General features: G+C 44.9%; 1 non-coding gene across 1 annotated transcript; it reads left to right on the forward strand.

The window, feature by feature from the left end:
• Positions 1-6,273: 6,273 nt before the first annotated feature.
• Positions 6,274-6,358, forward strand: trnak-uuu (transfer RNA lysine (anticodon UUU)). The gene is given in 2 exon segments: positions 6,274-6,310; positions 6,323-6,358. It is a non-coding gene; the product is annotated as a tRNA-Lys (tRNA).
• Positions 6,359-18,076: the final 11,718 nt, after the last annotated feature.

Here is an 18,076-nt window from a genome sequence, read left to right on the forward strand (position 1 = left end):
AACTGTGGGTGTGTATATTTGAGTGCGATGTTTATATATGAACTGTGGGTGTGTATATATGAGTGCGATGTTTATATATGAACTGTGGGTGTGTATATATGAGTGTGATGTTTATATATGAACTGTGGGTGTGTATATATGAGTGCGATATTTATATATGAACTGTGGGTGTGTATATATGAGTGCGATGTTTATATATGAACTGTGGGTGTGTATATATGAGTGTGATGTTTATATATGAAATGTGGGTGTGTATATATGAGTGCGATGTTTATATATGAACTGTGGGATTGTATATATGAGTGCGATGTTTATATATGAACTGTGGGTGTGTATATATGAGTGCGATGTTTATATATGAACTGTGGGTGTGTATATATGAGTGTGATGTTTATATATGAACTGTGGGATTGTATATATGAGTGCGATGTTTATATATGAACTGTGGGTGTGTATATATGAGTGCGATGTTTATATATGAACTGTGGGAGTGTATATATGAGTGCGATGTTTATATATGAACTCTGGGTGTGTATATATGAGTGCGATGTTTATCTATGAAGTGCGGTAATGAACAGGAGGAGCAGGGCTTCGGACAGGTTCTATTTTCTTGGAAGACAATGGCGCAAAGTTGCATTTGCTCTGGGGTCCAAATACTCAGTTGGAATTGCATTGGACTGAAGATCTAAAGGTCCTTGGTTTAATCCCGGGTTCGGCAGTTTTTGGTTATTTAGTTTCTTTTTCTTTGGGTCCATTCTCGCATTTATTGACAGAGAAATTTGATCCCCGCCACTGAAGGATTGGGGGTGGATTAGAGAGACATCAAGGATGGGAGATATTTATATCGTCTGTATTTGGTTTTTATTTCTCTGTTACCTTCTGCCTCTTTCTCTTGGTTTTGTTTCTCTCGGTGCCGGGTGAACATTTGATTTGATGCATTTGTCCTGAATTGATGCCTTCTCCACATCTCGGGGCGGTCAGACCCGCTCTGTCTGTCTGTTGCTGCTGATGATCATTGATGGGAACAGGCCGCGAGTTAAACATTTCTCTGCAAACCGGAGAAAGACAAATCAAAAGAAAGACGTGTTTCTCCGGCCCAGGGGTAAAGTTACAATGGATGTTATTCAAAAAACTGTCCCCATGAATTTGTCTGTGAATCTGTTTGTGAAGCTTGGGTTTTAAAAGTTCCGAAAACCCAAAATAAAGGCCCTTAACAGCCCATACAGGAATCAAACCCACGATTACAACATTATGGTGTGTTTTAAGCAAGTCAGCTGACCAGCCGTTACGAACATCCCAATCATCGTTTTTTTTTACCGATACTAGTTTGAAGTGATTTCTTTACACGGACCCCTAAATCTCTCTGGCCCTCCACAGTTCCCAGCTTCTCACCATTTAGAAAGTACCCTGATCTATCCTTTTTTGATCCAAAGTGGATGACCTCCAGAAAAAGTGACTAAAGTAGTGGACAGGGGAATGTCAATGGATGTTATTTATATGGACTTCCAGAAGGCATTTGATAAGGTCCCACATAAGAGAATGTTAGCTAAGATAGAAGCCCATGGAATCGAGGGAAAAGTACGGACTTGGTTAGGTAGTAGGCTGAGCGAAAGGCGACAGAGAGTAGGGAGAATGGGTAGGTACTCACATTGGCAGGATGTGACTAGTGGTGACCCGCGGGGATTTGTCTTGGGGCCTCAATTATTCACAATATTTTTTAACGACTCAGATGAAGGCATAGAAAGTCTCATATCTAAGTTTGCCGATGACACAAAGATTGCTGGCATTGTAAGCAGTGTAGATGAAAACATAAAATTACAAAGTGATATTGATAGATTAGGTGAATGGGCAAAACTGTGGCAACTCATGGACCAGCATATTCCTCACTCTACCATTACCAACAAGCCAGGGGATCAACCCTGGTTCAATGAGGAGTGTAGAAGAGCATGCCAGGAGCAGCATCAGGCGTACCTAAAAATGAGGTGCCAACCTGGTGAAGCTACAACTCAGGAATACATGCGTGCTAAACAGCGGAAACAACATGCTATAGACAGAGTTAAGCGATTCCACAACCAACGGATCAGATCAAAGCTCTGCAGTCCTGCCACATCCAGTCGTGAATGGTGGTGGACAATTAAACAACTAACGGGAGGAGGAAGCTCTGCAAAAATCCCCATCCTCAATGATGGCGGAGTCCAGCACGCGAGTGCAAAAGACAAGGCTGAAGCGTTTGCAACCATCTTCAGCCAGAAGTGCCGAGTGGATGATCCATCTCGGCCTCCTCCCGATGTCCCCACCATCACAGAAGCCAGTCTTCAGCCAATTCGATTCAGTCCACGTGACATCAAGAAACGGCTGAGTGCACTGGATACAGCAAAGGCTATCCCAGCTGTCGTGCTGAAGACTTGTGCTCCAGAACTAGCTGCGCCTCTCGCCAAGCTGTTCCAGTACAGCGACAACACTGGCATCGACCCGACAATGTGGAAAATTGCCCAGGTGTGTCCAGTCCACAAAAAGCAGGACAAATCCAATCCGGCCAATTACCGCCCCATCAGTCTGCTCTCAATCATCAGCAAAGTGATGGAAGGTGCCGTCGACAGTGATATCAAGCGGCACTTACTCACCAGTAACCTGCTCACCGATGCTCAGTTTGGGTTCACTTTGGAGCCAGGACCACTCGGCTCCAGACATCATTACAGCCTTGGTCCAAACATGGACAAAAGAGCTGAATTCCAGAGGTGAGGTGAGAGTGACTGCCCTTGACATCAAGGCAGCATTTGACCGAGTGTGGCACCAAGGATCCCGAGTAAAATTGAAGTCAATGGGAATCAGGGGGAAAACTCTTCAGTGGCTGGAGTCATACCTAGCACAAAGGAAGATGGTAGTGGTTGTTGGAGGCCAATCATCTCAGCCCCAGGGCATTGCTGCAGGAGTTCCTCAGGGCAGTGTCCTAGGCCCAACCATCTTCAGCTGCTTCATCAATGACCTTCCCTCCATCATAAGGTCAGAAATGGGGATGTTCGCTGATGACTGCACAGTGTTCAGTTCCATTCGCAACCACTCAGATAATGAAGCAGTCCGAGCCCGCATGCAACAAGACCTGGACAACATCCAGGCTTGGTCTCATAAGTGGCAAGTAACATTCGCGCCAGATAAGTGCCAGGCAATGACCATCTCCAACAAGAGAGAGTCTAATCACCTCCCCTTGACATTCAACGGCATTACCATCGCCGAATCCCCCACCATCAACATACTGGGGGTCACCATTGACCAGAAACTTAACTGGACCAGCCATATAAATACTGTGGCTACGAGAGCAGGTCAGAGGCTGGGTATTCTGCGGCGAGTGACTCACCTCCTGACTCCCCAAAGCCTTTCCGACGTCTACAAGGCACAAGTCAGGAGTGTGATGGAATACTCTCCACTTGCCTGGATGAGTGCAGTTCCAACAAAACTCAAGAAGCTCGACACCATCAGGGAAGAAGCAGCCCGCTTTATTGGCATCCCGTCCACCACCCTAAAGATGCACTCCCTTCACCTCCGGTGCACAGTGTGTGTACCATCCACAGGATGCACTGCAGCAACTCGCCAAGGCTTCTTCGACAGCACATCCCAAACCCGCGACTTCTACCACCTAGAAGGACAAGAGCAGCAGACACATGGGAACAACACCACCTGCACGATCCCCTCCAAGTCACACACCATCCCGACTTGGAAATATATCGCCGTTCCTTCATCGTCGCTGGGTCAAAATCCTGGAACTCCCTTCCGAACAGCACTGTGGGAGAACCTTCACCACATGGACTGCAGCGGTTCAATAAGGCGGCTCACCACCACCTTCTCAAGTGCAATTAAGGATGGGCAATAAATGCCGGCCTCGCCAGCGACGCCCACATCCCACGAACGAATATAACAAAAGGTTTTGGAGTCCTCACCGCCAAAATTGCAAACACCTTATCTACATCTGACCTATCAAACCCTTGCATAATCTTAAAGTCCCACATCAGGTCACCCCTCAGTCTTCTCTTTCCTCTGGAAAAGAGCCCCAGTCTGTTCAAACTTTCAATATGGGGAAGTGTGAACTTTGGACCTGAGCAAGATAGATCAGAATATGTTCTAACTGGTGAGAAGCTGGGAACTGTGGAGGAGGAAAGATGTTTACGGGTCCAAGTACAAAATCACTAAATGTCAGTGGACAGTTACAAAAAATAATTCAAAAGGCCAATGGAACTTTAGCCTTTATCTTAAGGGAGCTGGAATTCAAAGGGGTGGAAGTTCTGTTCCAGTTATATAAACTCTGCTGAGACCACATTTCGAGTCCTGCATTCAGTTCTAGGCCCCACACCTCAGGGAGGATATATTGGCCTTGGAGGGGGTGCAGTGCAGATTCACCAGAATTATACCGGGGCTAAAATGGTTAAATTATGCGGACAAGTTGCAGAGAAAAGGTTTGTATTTCCTTGTGTATAGAAGATTAAGTGTTGATGTATTCGAGTTGTTGAAGGTGATTAAATGAGCCAATGGTGTGTGTGTGAGCTGTGAGACAGCTTGAAATCCCAATCCTCTCCACCACTGGGGACTGAGTCTTCCAACATACAGGGATTTTCACTCGTGCAAGTTTCATCCACATTTTCTGCTCTTCATTCCTCCGACCTACTTGTTGCGCCTTTCCCTTCAATTCAGAACTAACAGGAAAAACTCGATTCTGCCGTCAATCTCCGGGTCACATGGTGAGATTTCAAATAATTGAAATCGACCCTGATCACCCCCAATATCGTCACCGACACGTTTGACGAATGCAAAGCGGCTTCTATCGCGGTTTTACTGCACAACTCGTTTAAAGATACTGTCGGTAATTCGAGGGTCTTTCAAGTCATGACACGAACAGAACAGTTCGCACTGCCGTTTTCCCCAAGACGCTTCAGATTCATGGGGAGTGATTTCGGTCTGGCGGTTAAAACCGTTCCCTCTTTACTAAAAATACTAAAAGTCCCTCCTTTGAACCCGGGACTTTTAGTATTTTTAATAACCGATACCAAACTGGTTTGCCCTGTACTGTACATTACTTTCTAAATATTACAGATAAGCCGAGCACTTGAGCTGTCACAGCTGTGACTTTGACTTTTCTCCCTCTCCTCTCGATCTCCCCGGTAACTGCCACTAACCACAATCTTCTCTCACACTTCTCCGTCAGAAAGTTCCGAGCCTCGGTTTTCAAATGAAATGACGCCCATCTCTCCAATCACCGACAGCCCAGAGAGAGTTTCATAATTTCAGCTCCCACTTTCCCCAAATCCTCAAAGTAGCATGAAAATAATTGTCCTTAAGTTAATAATAATAATATAATTAAAAGTTCTTATCGTCTGGGGTTTTGTTTCAGATTCCACGGCTTTTAAAGATCTGCTGATGTTTAACGAATCGCCTCTTGGCTGGAGGTTTCTGTGTGGGAAAGATCAGGAAGTGATAATTGAGAGACCGAGGATGAAGCTGTTTGATGGGAGCACTGGGGACACAGACCGTGCGCGGCTCCAGTGGAGCAATCGGTCAGCGCGCGTTATTTCTACAATAATTATACACTCGAGAAATGCTGGGGTTGTGAGTTTCAGCGCCATCTAAAGTAGTTGAACCTTCTAAATATTTTGACTGGAGTTCAAGGTACAACCGGTTCCACAACACATCGACTTCTTCATGTCCCCATGTGGGCACTGAGACTCCTCTGGCCTCCCGTCTTGCAATAGCAGGCGAGAGTTTATTTGTTTATAGGAGGGAGAGGGGGCGATTGGCGAGAGCTGAAATGGTAAAGCGGCCGGCACGACATCTTTAAATCTAAAGAACCAAAGACACAATTCTTCTTTCCGTGAAGCAGGGATTCATCGGTTTGAAGTGTCGTGTAGGGAAAATTCAGGAGGCAAATCTGCTGCCTGGTGTCACGGTGTAACGGGTGAAATTATTCAGCTTTCAATTGTTGATCGGCTGAAATCTCGAGAGGCCTTTCCCAGCTCCCGTGTGGAACAAGTTCAGCTTTTGAGCCATTGGGTAAAGTGTATTTTTTATTGCTGCGAACGAATGACAAGACATTTTGTACAAACAAGAAGAATTGTAAACTCAAGAGTTCGCTGTCCATGTTTCTTACATCATGTTCAACAGAAACAAGGATTCTCCTCAACACGTTGCTGAAAATTGTCGAAGAGACACTCCCCCTTCTTCTCCATTGACAGGGATAATTCAGAGTCCCACCATGAATCTGTATGATGGAAACCAATCCAACAGCGAGCCTGGATAGCTCAGTCGGTAGAGCATCAGACTTTTAAAACAAGTCGGGATCTGAGGGTCCAGGGTTCAAGTCCCTGTTCAGGCTAAAATTTTTAAAACAGCTGGCAAGTTCTGCTTTTCCAGCGGACCAACATCAGCGAAAGGAGCAAGAGTTGGCCATTCACTCCCTCGAGCCTGCTTCGCCATTTGATAACGTCATCGCTGATCTTCGACCTCAACTCCACTTTCCCGACCTATCCCCATATCCCTTGAGTTCCTTCGTGTCCAAAAATCTATCCACATCAGTTTTGAATCTATTCAATGGCTCAGCATCTGGGGTAGAGAATTCCAATGGTTCACAACCCTCTCAGCAAAGAAATCTCTGAACTAAATGGCCGGCCCCTTATCTTGAGATTATAACCATTAGTTCTAGACTCTCCAGCCAGGGGAAACAGCATCCCAGCATCTCCCCTGTCAAGCCCTCTAAGAATTTTACATGTTTCAATGAGATCACCTCATTATTGTAAACTCCAGAGAATATCGGCCAATTCTGCTCAATCTCTCCTCACAGGACAACCCTCTTATCCCAGGAATCAATCTAGTGAACCTTTGTTGCACCCACTCTAAGGCAAGTGTATCGTTCCCAACTAAGGAGATCAAAACTGTACACAGTACTCCAGATGCGGTCTCACCAAAGCCCTATATAATTACAGCAAGACTTCCTTATCCTTGTTCTCCAACCACCTCGCAACAAAGGCCAACACACCATTTGCTTTCCTAATTGCTTGTTGCACCTGCATGTTAACTTTCTCTGATCCGTGTACAAGGACACACAAATCCCTCTGAATTCCAACATTTCGTAGTCTCTCACCGTTTAAAAGATATTCTGCTTTTCTATTCTTCGTACCAAAGTGAATAATCTCACATTTCCCCACTTTATACTTAATTTGCCAACTTCTTGCCCACTCACTTATCCTGTCTGTATCACTATGCATCCTCTTTGCGTCCTCCTCACAGCTTACTTTCCCACCTAGTTTTGTATCGTCAGCAAACTTGGATACGTTACACTCGGTCCCCTCATCTAAGTCATTAATATAGATTGTAAATATCTGAGGCCCAAGCACTGATCTTCACGGCACCCCACTAGTTACAACCTGCCAACCCCAAAATGACCTGTTTATTCCGACTTTCTGTTTTCTGTAAGTCAACAAATCCCCAATCCATGTTAATATATTACCCACAATCCCATGAACCCTAATCTTGTTCAACAAACTTTTGTGTGGCACCTTATCGAATGCCTTTTGAAAATCCAAATATTCTATATCCACTGGTTCTCCCTTACCTACCCTGCTATCTACACCCTCAAAACCTCTAATAGAGTTGTCAAACACGATTTCTCTTTCATAAAACTTGTTGCATGTGCCTAACCATATTATAATTTTCTCAGTGCCCTGTTACCACGCCCCTCGTAATAGATTCTCGCAATTTCCCTCCTACTATTTTCAGGCTAAAGGGACTGTAGTTCCCTCTTTTCTCACTCCCTCCTTTCTTGAATAGAGGGGTTACATTTGGTACCTTCCAATCCATGGGGATCTTTCTAGAATCATGGGAACTGTGGAAGATAAAACCAATGCATCCACTGTCTCTGCAGCCACCTCTTTTAAAACCCTAGGATGTAGGCCATCAGGGCCAATGGATTTGTCAGCTTTTGGTCCCATTAATTTCTCCGGTACTTTTCCTTTACTAATCTTAATTGCTTTAGGTTCCTCACTCTCATTAGAACCTTGGTTCCCCAATACTTCTGGTATGATTTTTGTGTCTTCTACTGTGACGACAGATACAAAATATTTGTTTAACGTCTCTGCCATTTCCTTATTCTCCATTATAAATTCTCCTGTCTCTGTCTCCAAGGGACCCATGTTTACTTTCGCTAATCTCTTCCTTCAGACATATTTATCAATTTCTTGGTCATCCTTTGCTGATTTCTCAAACTCTCCTAATCCTCAGGCCTACTATTCTTTTTGGCAACATTATAAGCCTCTTTTAACCTAAAATATCATTAATCTCTCCAATTAACCAAGGTTGGACCACTTTTCCGGTGGAGTTTTTAACCCTCAAGGGAATGTAATTTTGTTGAGGAATTATAAATTATTTCTTTAAATGTTCGCCATTGCTTATCTATCATCATATTTTTAATCTAATTTCCCAAACTACCTTCGCCAACTCAATCCTCATAACTACATTATTGGTTTTGTTCAAATTTAAGACCCTAGTTTCCGACTTAATGACATCACTCTCAAACTTTCAAACTCAATATCAAATTCTATCATATTATGATCATTATTCCCCAGAGGATCATTTACTATAAGGTTACAAATTAACCCTGTCTCATTACAAAATACTAGATCTGAAATAGCCTGTTCCCTTGTAGATTCCTCGACATATTGATCCAGAAAACTGACTCGAATGCATTCCATCAACATAAAACAGCTTATCTTGAGTTGCTAACATGATGTCAACACGATGGGATGACTTATAAGTAGAAGACACGGCCAGATCTGCGAGGTGAATTAGATGTTTGCTGAAAACACAGAGAATTAATGAAACCAAGACTTCCCTGCAGAGCAAGGAGTTGGAACGAAAGATGCTGGGCATTGAGAGGCGAAGGATTTTGTAGATCGCAGGATGAATAGACAAAAGGATCTCAACTCCCTTCTTCTTTTCTATACTGATAAATATGGACAAAAATCTCATCTCCGTGCTTCTTTCAGATAATAAATGTCTTCATGCTCAAGAAATCACTGATCCAAGCCAATTATCTCCACTCACACTCTCCTTCCAATCCTGCATATGATGCTTCGCTTTGAAATTGTGCATTTTTTCACACTGGGATTCCATTTGAAGAAAACATTGCTGTGATCAGCTTGTGCTGTTAAGGAGGTGGAGTACAAGGAGATACATAAAAGGATAATGATAACAGTGACTGTTCAGACACTGTGAGCTACAGTTAAAGGTCGGCAATATTTAAAGTGTCAGGCAGCAGATCTTTTCCAAATCTTGACACAAATGGCAAGAAAACTTAACGTGGACTTTGATCAATGTCACGACTTTCATACAGCAGACATTTTATACAAGGCAAGAAAGATTTACAAGGATGTTGCCTGGACTGTAGAATTTTAGCTATGAGGAAAGATTGGATAGGCTGGGGTTGTTTTCTTTGGAACAGAGGAGACTGAAGGCAGATTTAATTGAGGTGAACAAAATTATGAGGGTCCCAGATAGCGTGGATTAGAAGGACCCACTTCTCTTAGCAGAGAGGTTAATAACCAGGGGCATAGATTTAAAGTGATTGGTAGAAGGATTAGTGGGGAACTGAGGAGAAATTATTTCACCCAAGGGTTGTGGGGGTCTGGAACTCACTGCCTGAAAGGGTGGTTGAGGCGGACACCCTCATCGCATTTGAAGAATACTTGAACTGCCGGAAGCAACAAGGCGATGGGCCAAGAGCTGGAAAGTGGGATTAAGCTGGATAGCTCTTTTTCGGCCCGCACAGACACGATGGGCCGAATGGCCTCTTTCTGTGCCATCAATTTCTTTGATTCTATGAGTCTAATTAACAGTCTCTCTGCTCGTCTCCTTTTAAACTTTGACCATTTAGTGTACATTTCATCTCATTTTTCTTCCTCTCAAATTGCATCCCGTCACATTTCTCTGCGTTAAATTTCACCTGCCTGTTTACGAACCTGTGGACGTCACAATGAAGTCACTGACACTCCTCTTCCCAGTTCCCCACGCTGCCAATGTTGGCGTCATCTAGAGATTTTCACCTTGTGTCCCACATACCCAAGCTCAGAGCATTCTCTATATTGAGAAGAGCAATGGTCCCAACACTGACCCTGGGAGACACCACTGTTTACATCCCTCCAGTCTGAAGAACATCCATTAACCACTACTCTCTGTTTTCTGCCCTTTACACAACTTCCTATCCACACTGCCCCATTCATTTTAATACCGTGGGTATTAATTTTATCAACAAGTCTCCTGTTCGGCACCTTATCAAACACCTTTTCACAATCCATCTACACAACATCCACTACATTCCCTTATCAGTATACTCGAGTTATCTCAAATAATCCATGTTGGCTGTTCTTAATTAATGTGTTTTTCCAACAAATGTTGAAATGTTTGCTCCACCTCATCTGGTTTAATCTGTTTCAAGCCACAACAGAAAGGTCGTGTTTTCTCCTGGAGCTTAAGATAAATTATTTTTTTTAAATGATGCTTCAGTCAATGACGGACATCTGGGCTTAGACCCGCCCATTCGGTGCCGCAACTCCCGCCCCTCTCACACTCCGATTGGTTGGAGGACCAACTGTTCTCTCATCCCTCCAGTCAATTTACCATAAGACCATAAGATCATCAGAGATTGGAGCAGGAGTAGGCCATTCGGCCCCTCGAGTCTGCTCCGCCATTTAATGAGATCATGGCTGATCTGATGCTTACTTCAACTCCACTTTCCCGCCCTTTCCCCATATCCTTTGACTCCCTTGCGAATCAAAAAATTTTTCCAACTCAGCCTTGAATGTATTCAATGACTCAGCCTCCACAGCTTTTTGGGGTAAAGAATTCCAAAGATTCACAACCCTCTGGGAGAAGAAATTCCTCCTCATGTCCGTCTTAAACGGGCGACCACTTATTCTGAGACGATACCCCCTAGTTTTAGATTCCCCCATGAGGGGTAACATCCTCTCAGCATCAACCCTGTCAAGTCCCCTCAGAATCTTGTATGTTTCAATAAGATCTCCTCTCATTCTTCTAAACTCCAATAATTACAGACCAAACCTGTTCAATCATTCCTCATAAGACAACCCTTCCATACCCGGAATCAACCTCGTGAACCTTCTCTGAACTGCCTCCAATGCAAGTATGCCCTTCCTTAAATAAGGTCACCAGAACTGTACGCAGTACTCCAGATGTGGTCTCACCAGCACCCTGTAGAGTTGTAGCATGACTTCCCTGCTTTTATACTCCATCCTGCTAGAAATAAAGGCCAATATTCCGTTTGCCTTCCGGATTACCTGCTGCAGTTGTATGTTGACTTTTTATATTTCATGTAGGAGGACACCAAGGTCCCTCTGTACGGCAGCGTTTTGTAGTATTTCTCCATTCAAATAATATTTTGTTTTTTTATTTTTCCTCCCAAAGTGGATGACTTCACATTTTCCCACATTATATTCCATCCACCAAATTTTTGCCCATCCGCTTAACCTGTCAATATCTCTTTACAGACAAGTTGTGTCCTTATCGCAACTTGCTTTTCCACCTTTCATCAACAAATTTGGCCACAAGACACCCTGTTCCTTCATCCAAGCCATGAATATATATTGTAAATAGTTGAGGCCCCAGCACTGATCGCTGCGGCACCCCACTCATTACTGGAAATTCCGATAAATTCCTACTGCTCCTATTGGTCCGGATATCTCCTTAATCACCAGGGCGAGGTTAATGGTGAAACTGACGGTCCTGTGGTGCAGTTAGAAAATAAACATTAATTGAACCCTTCAGTTGCAACAATTAATAAAACGAAATTAATAAAAGTTAATGAAAAAATATTATCTGGAGTTCACCAAAGTTGGGGGGGGGGCTTCTATGATGTGTGTTTGTGCCGGTTTAAATGGCACGAAGGGCTGGGCTTTCAGTTTATTTTATTATCCTTGGTCCAAACGCGCTCTTCCTGCTTCCAATGTCTTTGTTTTTCGGCCTGATATTAAGATCATCAATGGCGGCTGCATCACCCAGCATGCAGCGCGGTTCAGATTGTGCCCTATCTGAATCAGTGGAGCCCAGTGCGCAGGCGCAGTAGTGCCTCATTACCGGTCAGTGTGTCCTGAGCATGCGCGGCCAGTCGAGGCTGCGGGAGGAGCGCGTTCGGTGCAGGTCAGAGGATCGGAGCAAGAGGCTCAATAAACCCCGGGGCCCGGGTCCGGGCTCAGGCCCAGGCTCAGGCTTTACAAACCCCGAGTGCGGCCCCAGACCCGAATATAAAACAGTGAACATTATCCCCCCCTCACTACCCGCCGGGAAATGAAGGGGAAATGGGGATCGGTCAGGGAGCGTCTGTAAATGAAGGAGAAATGGTGATCGGTCAGGGAGCGTCTGTAAATGAAGGAGAAATGGTGATCGGCCAGGGAGCGTCTGTAAATGAAGGAGAAATGGTGATCTCGATATCTTCAGTCATCCAGGGAGCTCTAGCTTTGGATGCTGTTCCTTTCCTCCTCGTGGGAATCTGTCTACTCTGTACCCAAACCCACTCCTCCTTGAAGGCCTCCCACTGTTCAATGACTGTTCTGCCTGCCAATTTTTGATACCAATCCACCTGGACAAGATCCCTTTTTAACTCATGAAATTAGCCCTCCTCCAGTTAAGAATTTTCACATTTGACTGTCCCCTGTCCTTTTCCATAACTGTTCTAAACCCAATGAGATTATGATCACTGCTGCCCCACTGAAACATGCTCCACCTGCCCCACTTCATTCTCCACACCGAGCCCACTGCTTTGCTCACACTCACTCACACTCTCACACTCACACTCTCTCACTCACTCTCTCACACTCTCTCACACTTTCACTTATGGTTTCGGGCCACTGAAAGATGATGCGATGGGTTTGGATTTCAGCACAGGGAGGAGGGAGAGTGTGTGGGACGGGGATTTACAGCTTTGAGGAATGAGAGAGGAAATAATGTTCCATTGAAAGTAAAGTTATCTGATCTGAATTTCTATCCTGTAATTACAGTGATAACTTTAATAAACTCCTTTTACAGGGGAGGATTTACAGAGGGAAACTCAAACCAAAGATCACGTCAAGATCTGACAGAGTCACTCGATTCATCAGGACCTGAATATCATCGGCCTTTGAATGTGGAAGGAGAAATGTTTGTCTGTTCTATCCGTGGGAGAAGATTTCAAACACCAGTGTGAATGGAAAAGCACCGAGTGAGAGTGTTCTAGTGCACTGACTGTGGAAAGAGCTTTAACCAGTTACACAGCCAGAAAAAACATCGCACCATTCACAGCGGGGAGAAACCGTACACGTGTTCTGTGTGTGGACGAGGCTTCAACTGATCGTCCAACCTGGAGAGACACAAGGACACCCGGACCACGGAGAAACCGTGGAAATGTGGGGACTGTGGGAAGGGATTCAATTGTCCGGCACAGCTGGAAACTCATCGATGCCGTCACACTGGGGAGAGGCCGTTCACCTGCTCCGTGTGAGGGAAGGGATTCACTCGGACATCACACCTGCTGACACACCAGCGAGTTCACTCCGATGACCGACCTTTTAAATGTTCTGACTGTGAGAAAAGGTTTAAAAGCAAAATTGATCTGATGAGACACCAACGCACCCACACTGGGAGAGGCCGTTCTCCTGCTCTGTGTGAAAGAAGAGATTCACTCGGTCATCCCTCCTTCTGTCACACCAGCGAGTTCACACTGAAGAGAGACCTTTAAATGTTCTGACTGTGAGAAAAGATTTAAAATCAGAAATGATCTGCTGAGACATCGACGCACTCACACTGGGGAGAGACTGTTCACCTGCTCCGTGTGTGGGAAGGGATTCACTAATTCATCCCACCTTCTGAAACATCCACTTGTTCACACTATTGAGTGACCTTTTAACTCAGTGACTGTGAGAAGAGCTTCAGAAGCAGAAATGAACTGCTGACACATCAACGCATGCCCATTGGTTGAGAGACTGTTCACCTGCTCCGTGTGTGGGAAGGGATTCACTCAGTCATCACACGTGCTGAGACACCAGCGAGTTCACATATAACTGCAGGGTTTGGATTCTGCTGTTAATCACATCCAGGACTGAACCATGTTCATTCTGACAGTTGGGGTTTGTTCCTCCTGATGTTAATAACCCCTATAACTGGGCTGGAGTTTAATATTCTGGATATTTGTGAAATAAATCAGCTTTGTTTTAAACACCTTGTTGTAGATTTTGGTCTTTCCCATCTGAGTGTTTAGCATCACCTGACTGGAGCTCAGAAAGGACAATCTGGGGGGAGGATCGTCCGGTGGGAACAGAACTTCAGCCTGGACACAGTCCTTCAGGGCCACACTGAGAGGGGCAAACGGCACTTTGGTCTTTCTCGTCTCTCTTCACTGACAGCAAAGTCACCGTGCGGCGTCCAGTCTAAAAATGACCGTGGTAATTATTCTATGAAGATTTAACCTGTTTGTGTGACAGTCCTGAGTCTACCATTTAAGGCAGGCGTTAACTCATTTAAAACAAACCCATTTAAAATAAATGAGTTAAAGTCTGCATCAAAATAGCAGAGGGAGGAGTTCACAGGAGCCTGTTAACTGCTGGTACAATTATCCAACAGTCATTTGATCTCCAGATAAAGAAGGACCTGCAGTGTGTTCCAGAATTCCCGGTTTTATTGATGTGTGCGTGTTAGACACCAGGATCACTAAAAATACACGATCCGGACCATCCACAGGGTGGGGGCGATCCCGACAGTTACTCTGGGATCACTCCCACTGCGGAACTCCACCACTGACCCTGCTGAAGGTTGCAGGCTCAGGGAGTGGGGCCTCCAGGAGTGGACTGTGAGATAGCTGACAAAGATATGCTGAGGTACCAGAGGAATCCTTACTAAGGAACCGTCTGGGGTTTTACCTCTCAGTGTGGGTCTAGCGGTGAATGATTCCTGACTCCCCGAACTGTCTTACATTTAACCCAGATCGGATCAGGATGAATTCAGTTTACAGGAGAATTGGGTCAAATATCACCCACAATCGAGGGAGACAAAAGCAGCCATGAGAGAAGCTCAGAGATCTTTGGAAAAGAAGATGGTGCCCAATTCTGAGAATAATAGCAAATGTCTTTCCAGCTACATCAGGAGTCAGAAGACCATTAAAGATGCTTTAGGGCCACTGAAAGACAGTTCAGGACAGATTCCCGGGCTATGGCAGAGCTGTTGAATGACTATTTCTCATCAGTCTACACTCCTGTGGATGATGCTCAGATTCCAGCTGTGGGATGTGCTGTCAACAATAACATCATAAATATTAAAATAGAATGGGATGTCACTTTGGATAAAATATGAACTCTCAAAATGCATTGTGCTCCAGGTCCAGATGATATCCACCCCCGGGTGTTTAAAGAGATGGGACGGGTGCTCTGTGAGCCCCTTGCCTGTATCTTCAACAGCTCAATAGAGTCAGGGATTGTCCCCTGAGATTGGAAGGGAGCTCACGTAGTTCCCATTTTCATTAAAGGGGACAAATCAGAGCCGGGGAATGACAGGCCCATCAGTGTGACCTCGATCAGAGGGAAGATGCTTGAAGGGATCCTAAGAGATGCTGTTTATGATCACGGGGAAAGAGAAGGGGCCATTAGAGATACTCAACATGGCTTCTGGGAAAGAAAATGGTGTCTTACAAACTTGCTTGAGTTTTTTGAAGAAGTTGCTGGGTTAGTGGATGAGGGTAATCCGGTTCACATTGTCTATCTCAGGGATGTCAAACTCATTTCCTATGGTGAACCTGACCCGATATCCTGGCACTTGGCCTGGGCCACATTCAGCAAAAGTTATTAAACTAGAAATAGATGAAGATGAACTGTATTGGTATTTACTTACATTTAGATTTTATTTACAGCTACTGCTGCTCCCGATACCTGGCACCTCTGAGCTTGAACTATTGCACCAACATTTAGAGTAAATGACTGGGCTGAGGCCTGTCTTGGATAAAAACATGAGGACCACTTGTCATTACAGAACTGTGTGCCCCAAACACTAACCGTGGAAGTGAATTCCACAGACTGCCTACTCCCTATGTAAAGAAGTTTTCCACACCGCCTGAGGAAGGGGAAAGCCCCCGAAAGCTTGTGGGATTAAAAATAAAATCGTTGGACTATAACTTGGTGTTGCAAAATTGTTTACAATTGTTAACCCCAGTCCATCACCGGCATCTCCACATTATATCAAGGAAAGCAATGGTCCCAGCACCGACCCCTGGGGAACACCACTGTACACCTCCCTCCATTCCGAAAAACAACCGTTCACCACTACACTCTGTTTCCTGTTATTTAGCCAATTCTGTATCCATGCTGCTACTGCCCCTTTTATTCCATGGGCTTCAATCTTGATGATAAACCCATTATGCGGCACTTTATCTGATGCCTTTTCGAAGTCCATACACACCACATTAACTGCATTGCCCTCATCTGCTCTCTGTTTCCTCATCAAAAAATGTATCAATTTAATTAAACACGATTTGCCTTTAACAAATCCGTGCTGGCTTTCCCAAATCCTTGTCCAATTGACTGCTAATTCTGTCCCGGATTATCGTTGCGAGAACTTTCTCCACGACCGAGGTTAAACTGACTGGTCAGTAGTTGCTGGATTTTTTCTTTCACCCTTTCTTGAACAGGGGTGTAACATTTGCAATTCTCCAGTCCTCTGGCATCACCCCCATATCTAAGGATGTTTGGAGGTTTTTTGCCAGGACCTCTGCAATTTCCACCGTTACTTCCCTCAGCAACCGAGGATGCATCCCATCCGGACCAGATGACGTATCTACTTTAAGTACAGCCAGCCTTTCCAGTACCTCCTCTTTATAAATTTTTAGCCAATCCTGTATCTCTACAACATCTTCCTTTACTGACACTCTGGCAGCGTCTTCTTCCTTGGGAAAGACAGATGCAATGTATTTATTTAGTACCTCCGCCATGCCCACTGCCTCCCACTGCTACTAATTCGTTATAATCTGGGCCAGTGGTGCAATGGATAACGCATTAGGTTCGATTCCGACCTGGCTTGGATTTTTTTATGCAAAATTTTATGGCATTCAATACCTTGCAAGCTGTCCTACTTGGTGGTGCTGCCTGGCTCCATACCTGGTAAGTGCCTTCTCAGTGCAGCAAGCAGTGCATCAGTGTCATAATCTGAAGGGCTTGAATTCAATCTTCAGAGAAGGCATCAAGGATTACGAAGCTTTTTTTCCATCTCTCACCTCATCTTTCCATCTTTGCTGCATCGCAAAATCAAGAACTTTTGCTTACTGCAGCACATCAAAAGATTTGCTGCCCCTTGATCTCTCTGTACCCAAACACACAGTGAAGTTTAGGAAGTCCATGGGCGATGGACTCACTGACAACACTCTTGTTTCTGTATAATTGCCCCAAGACAAACGGTGAGTGGAGAATATAATCAACGATCCCGCTACTTCTCACAGGCCAAGTGAGCGCTCCACCAGTTGAGCTAATTCCTCGTTTGCTGTTTGTAAATCGCCCCTCACAGTTCCTGCCTCACACTCGCCTTCAAGCTGCTCCAAGACCAGCAGAGAAATCTTGCCTTGGGTTGCCGCTCCCTGAATATATTAAATACTTTGCTCCAATCGGCGGTATCGAGCATCAGCAAGTGAGGAACAGCAGAACGGGAAGCCGCAGTAATCATGAGTGATGCTGAGAAGAGCCCGAGCCTGCGGAAGGAAGACGAGGTCACCGGAAAGCAACAGCCGCCCGAGCTCGAGGAGCAGCGAGAGCCCTGACTGACTGACTGATCGAAGACCATTTTGCCTGAAATTGAGGGCGATTTGAAGTGTTGCTGCTCAAAGGCACTCCCTGCTGGTGAGCAGAGGGAAATGCTCGAGTGAAACAGCCGTGCTCGGGCAGACACAGAAAGCTTTTTGGTTTTGGAAAGGAGAAGAGGTGTCTTGTGCCTGAGTGGCAACATGTTAATCTGTGAACTGCCTGTGAAGTTCAGAGAGTGACCTTGAGGTAATTGCTGCTTGTTCCAAAATGGCACTCAC

The sequence above is a fragment of the Heptranchias perlo genome, unplaced genomic scaffold (assembly GCF_035084215.1).
Source record: "Heptranchias perlo isolate sHepPer1 unplaced genomic scaffold, sHepPer1.hap1 HAP1_SCAFFOLD_483, whole genome shotgun sequence".
NCBI lineage: Eukaryota > Metazoa > Chordata > Chondrichthyes > Hexanchiformes > Hexanchidae > Heptranchias > Heptranchias perlo.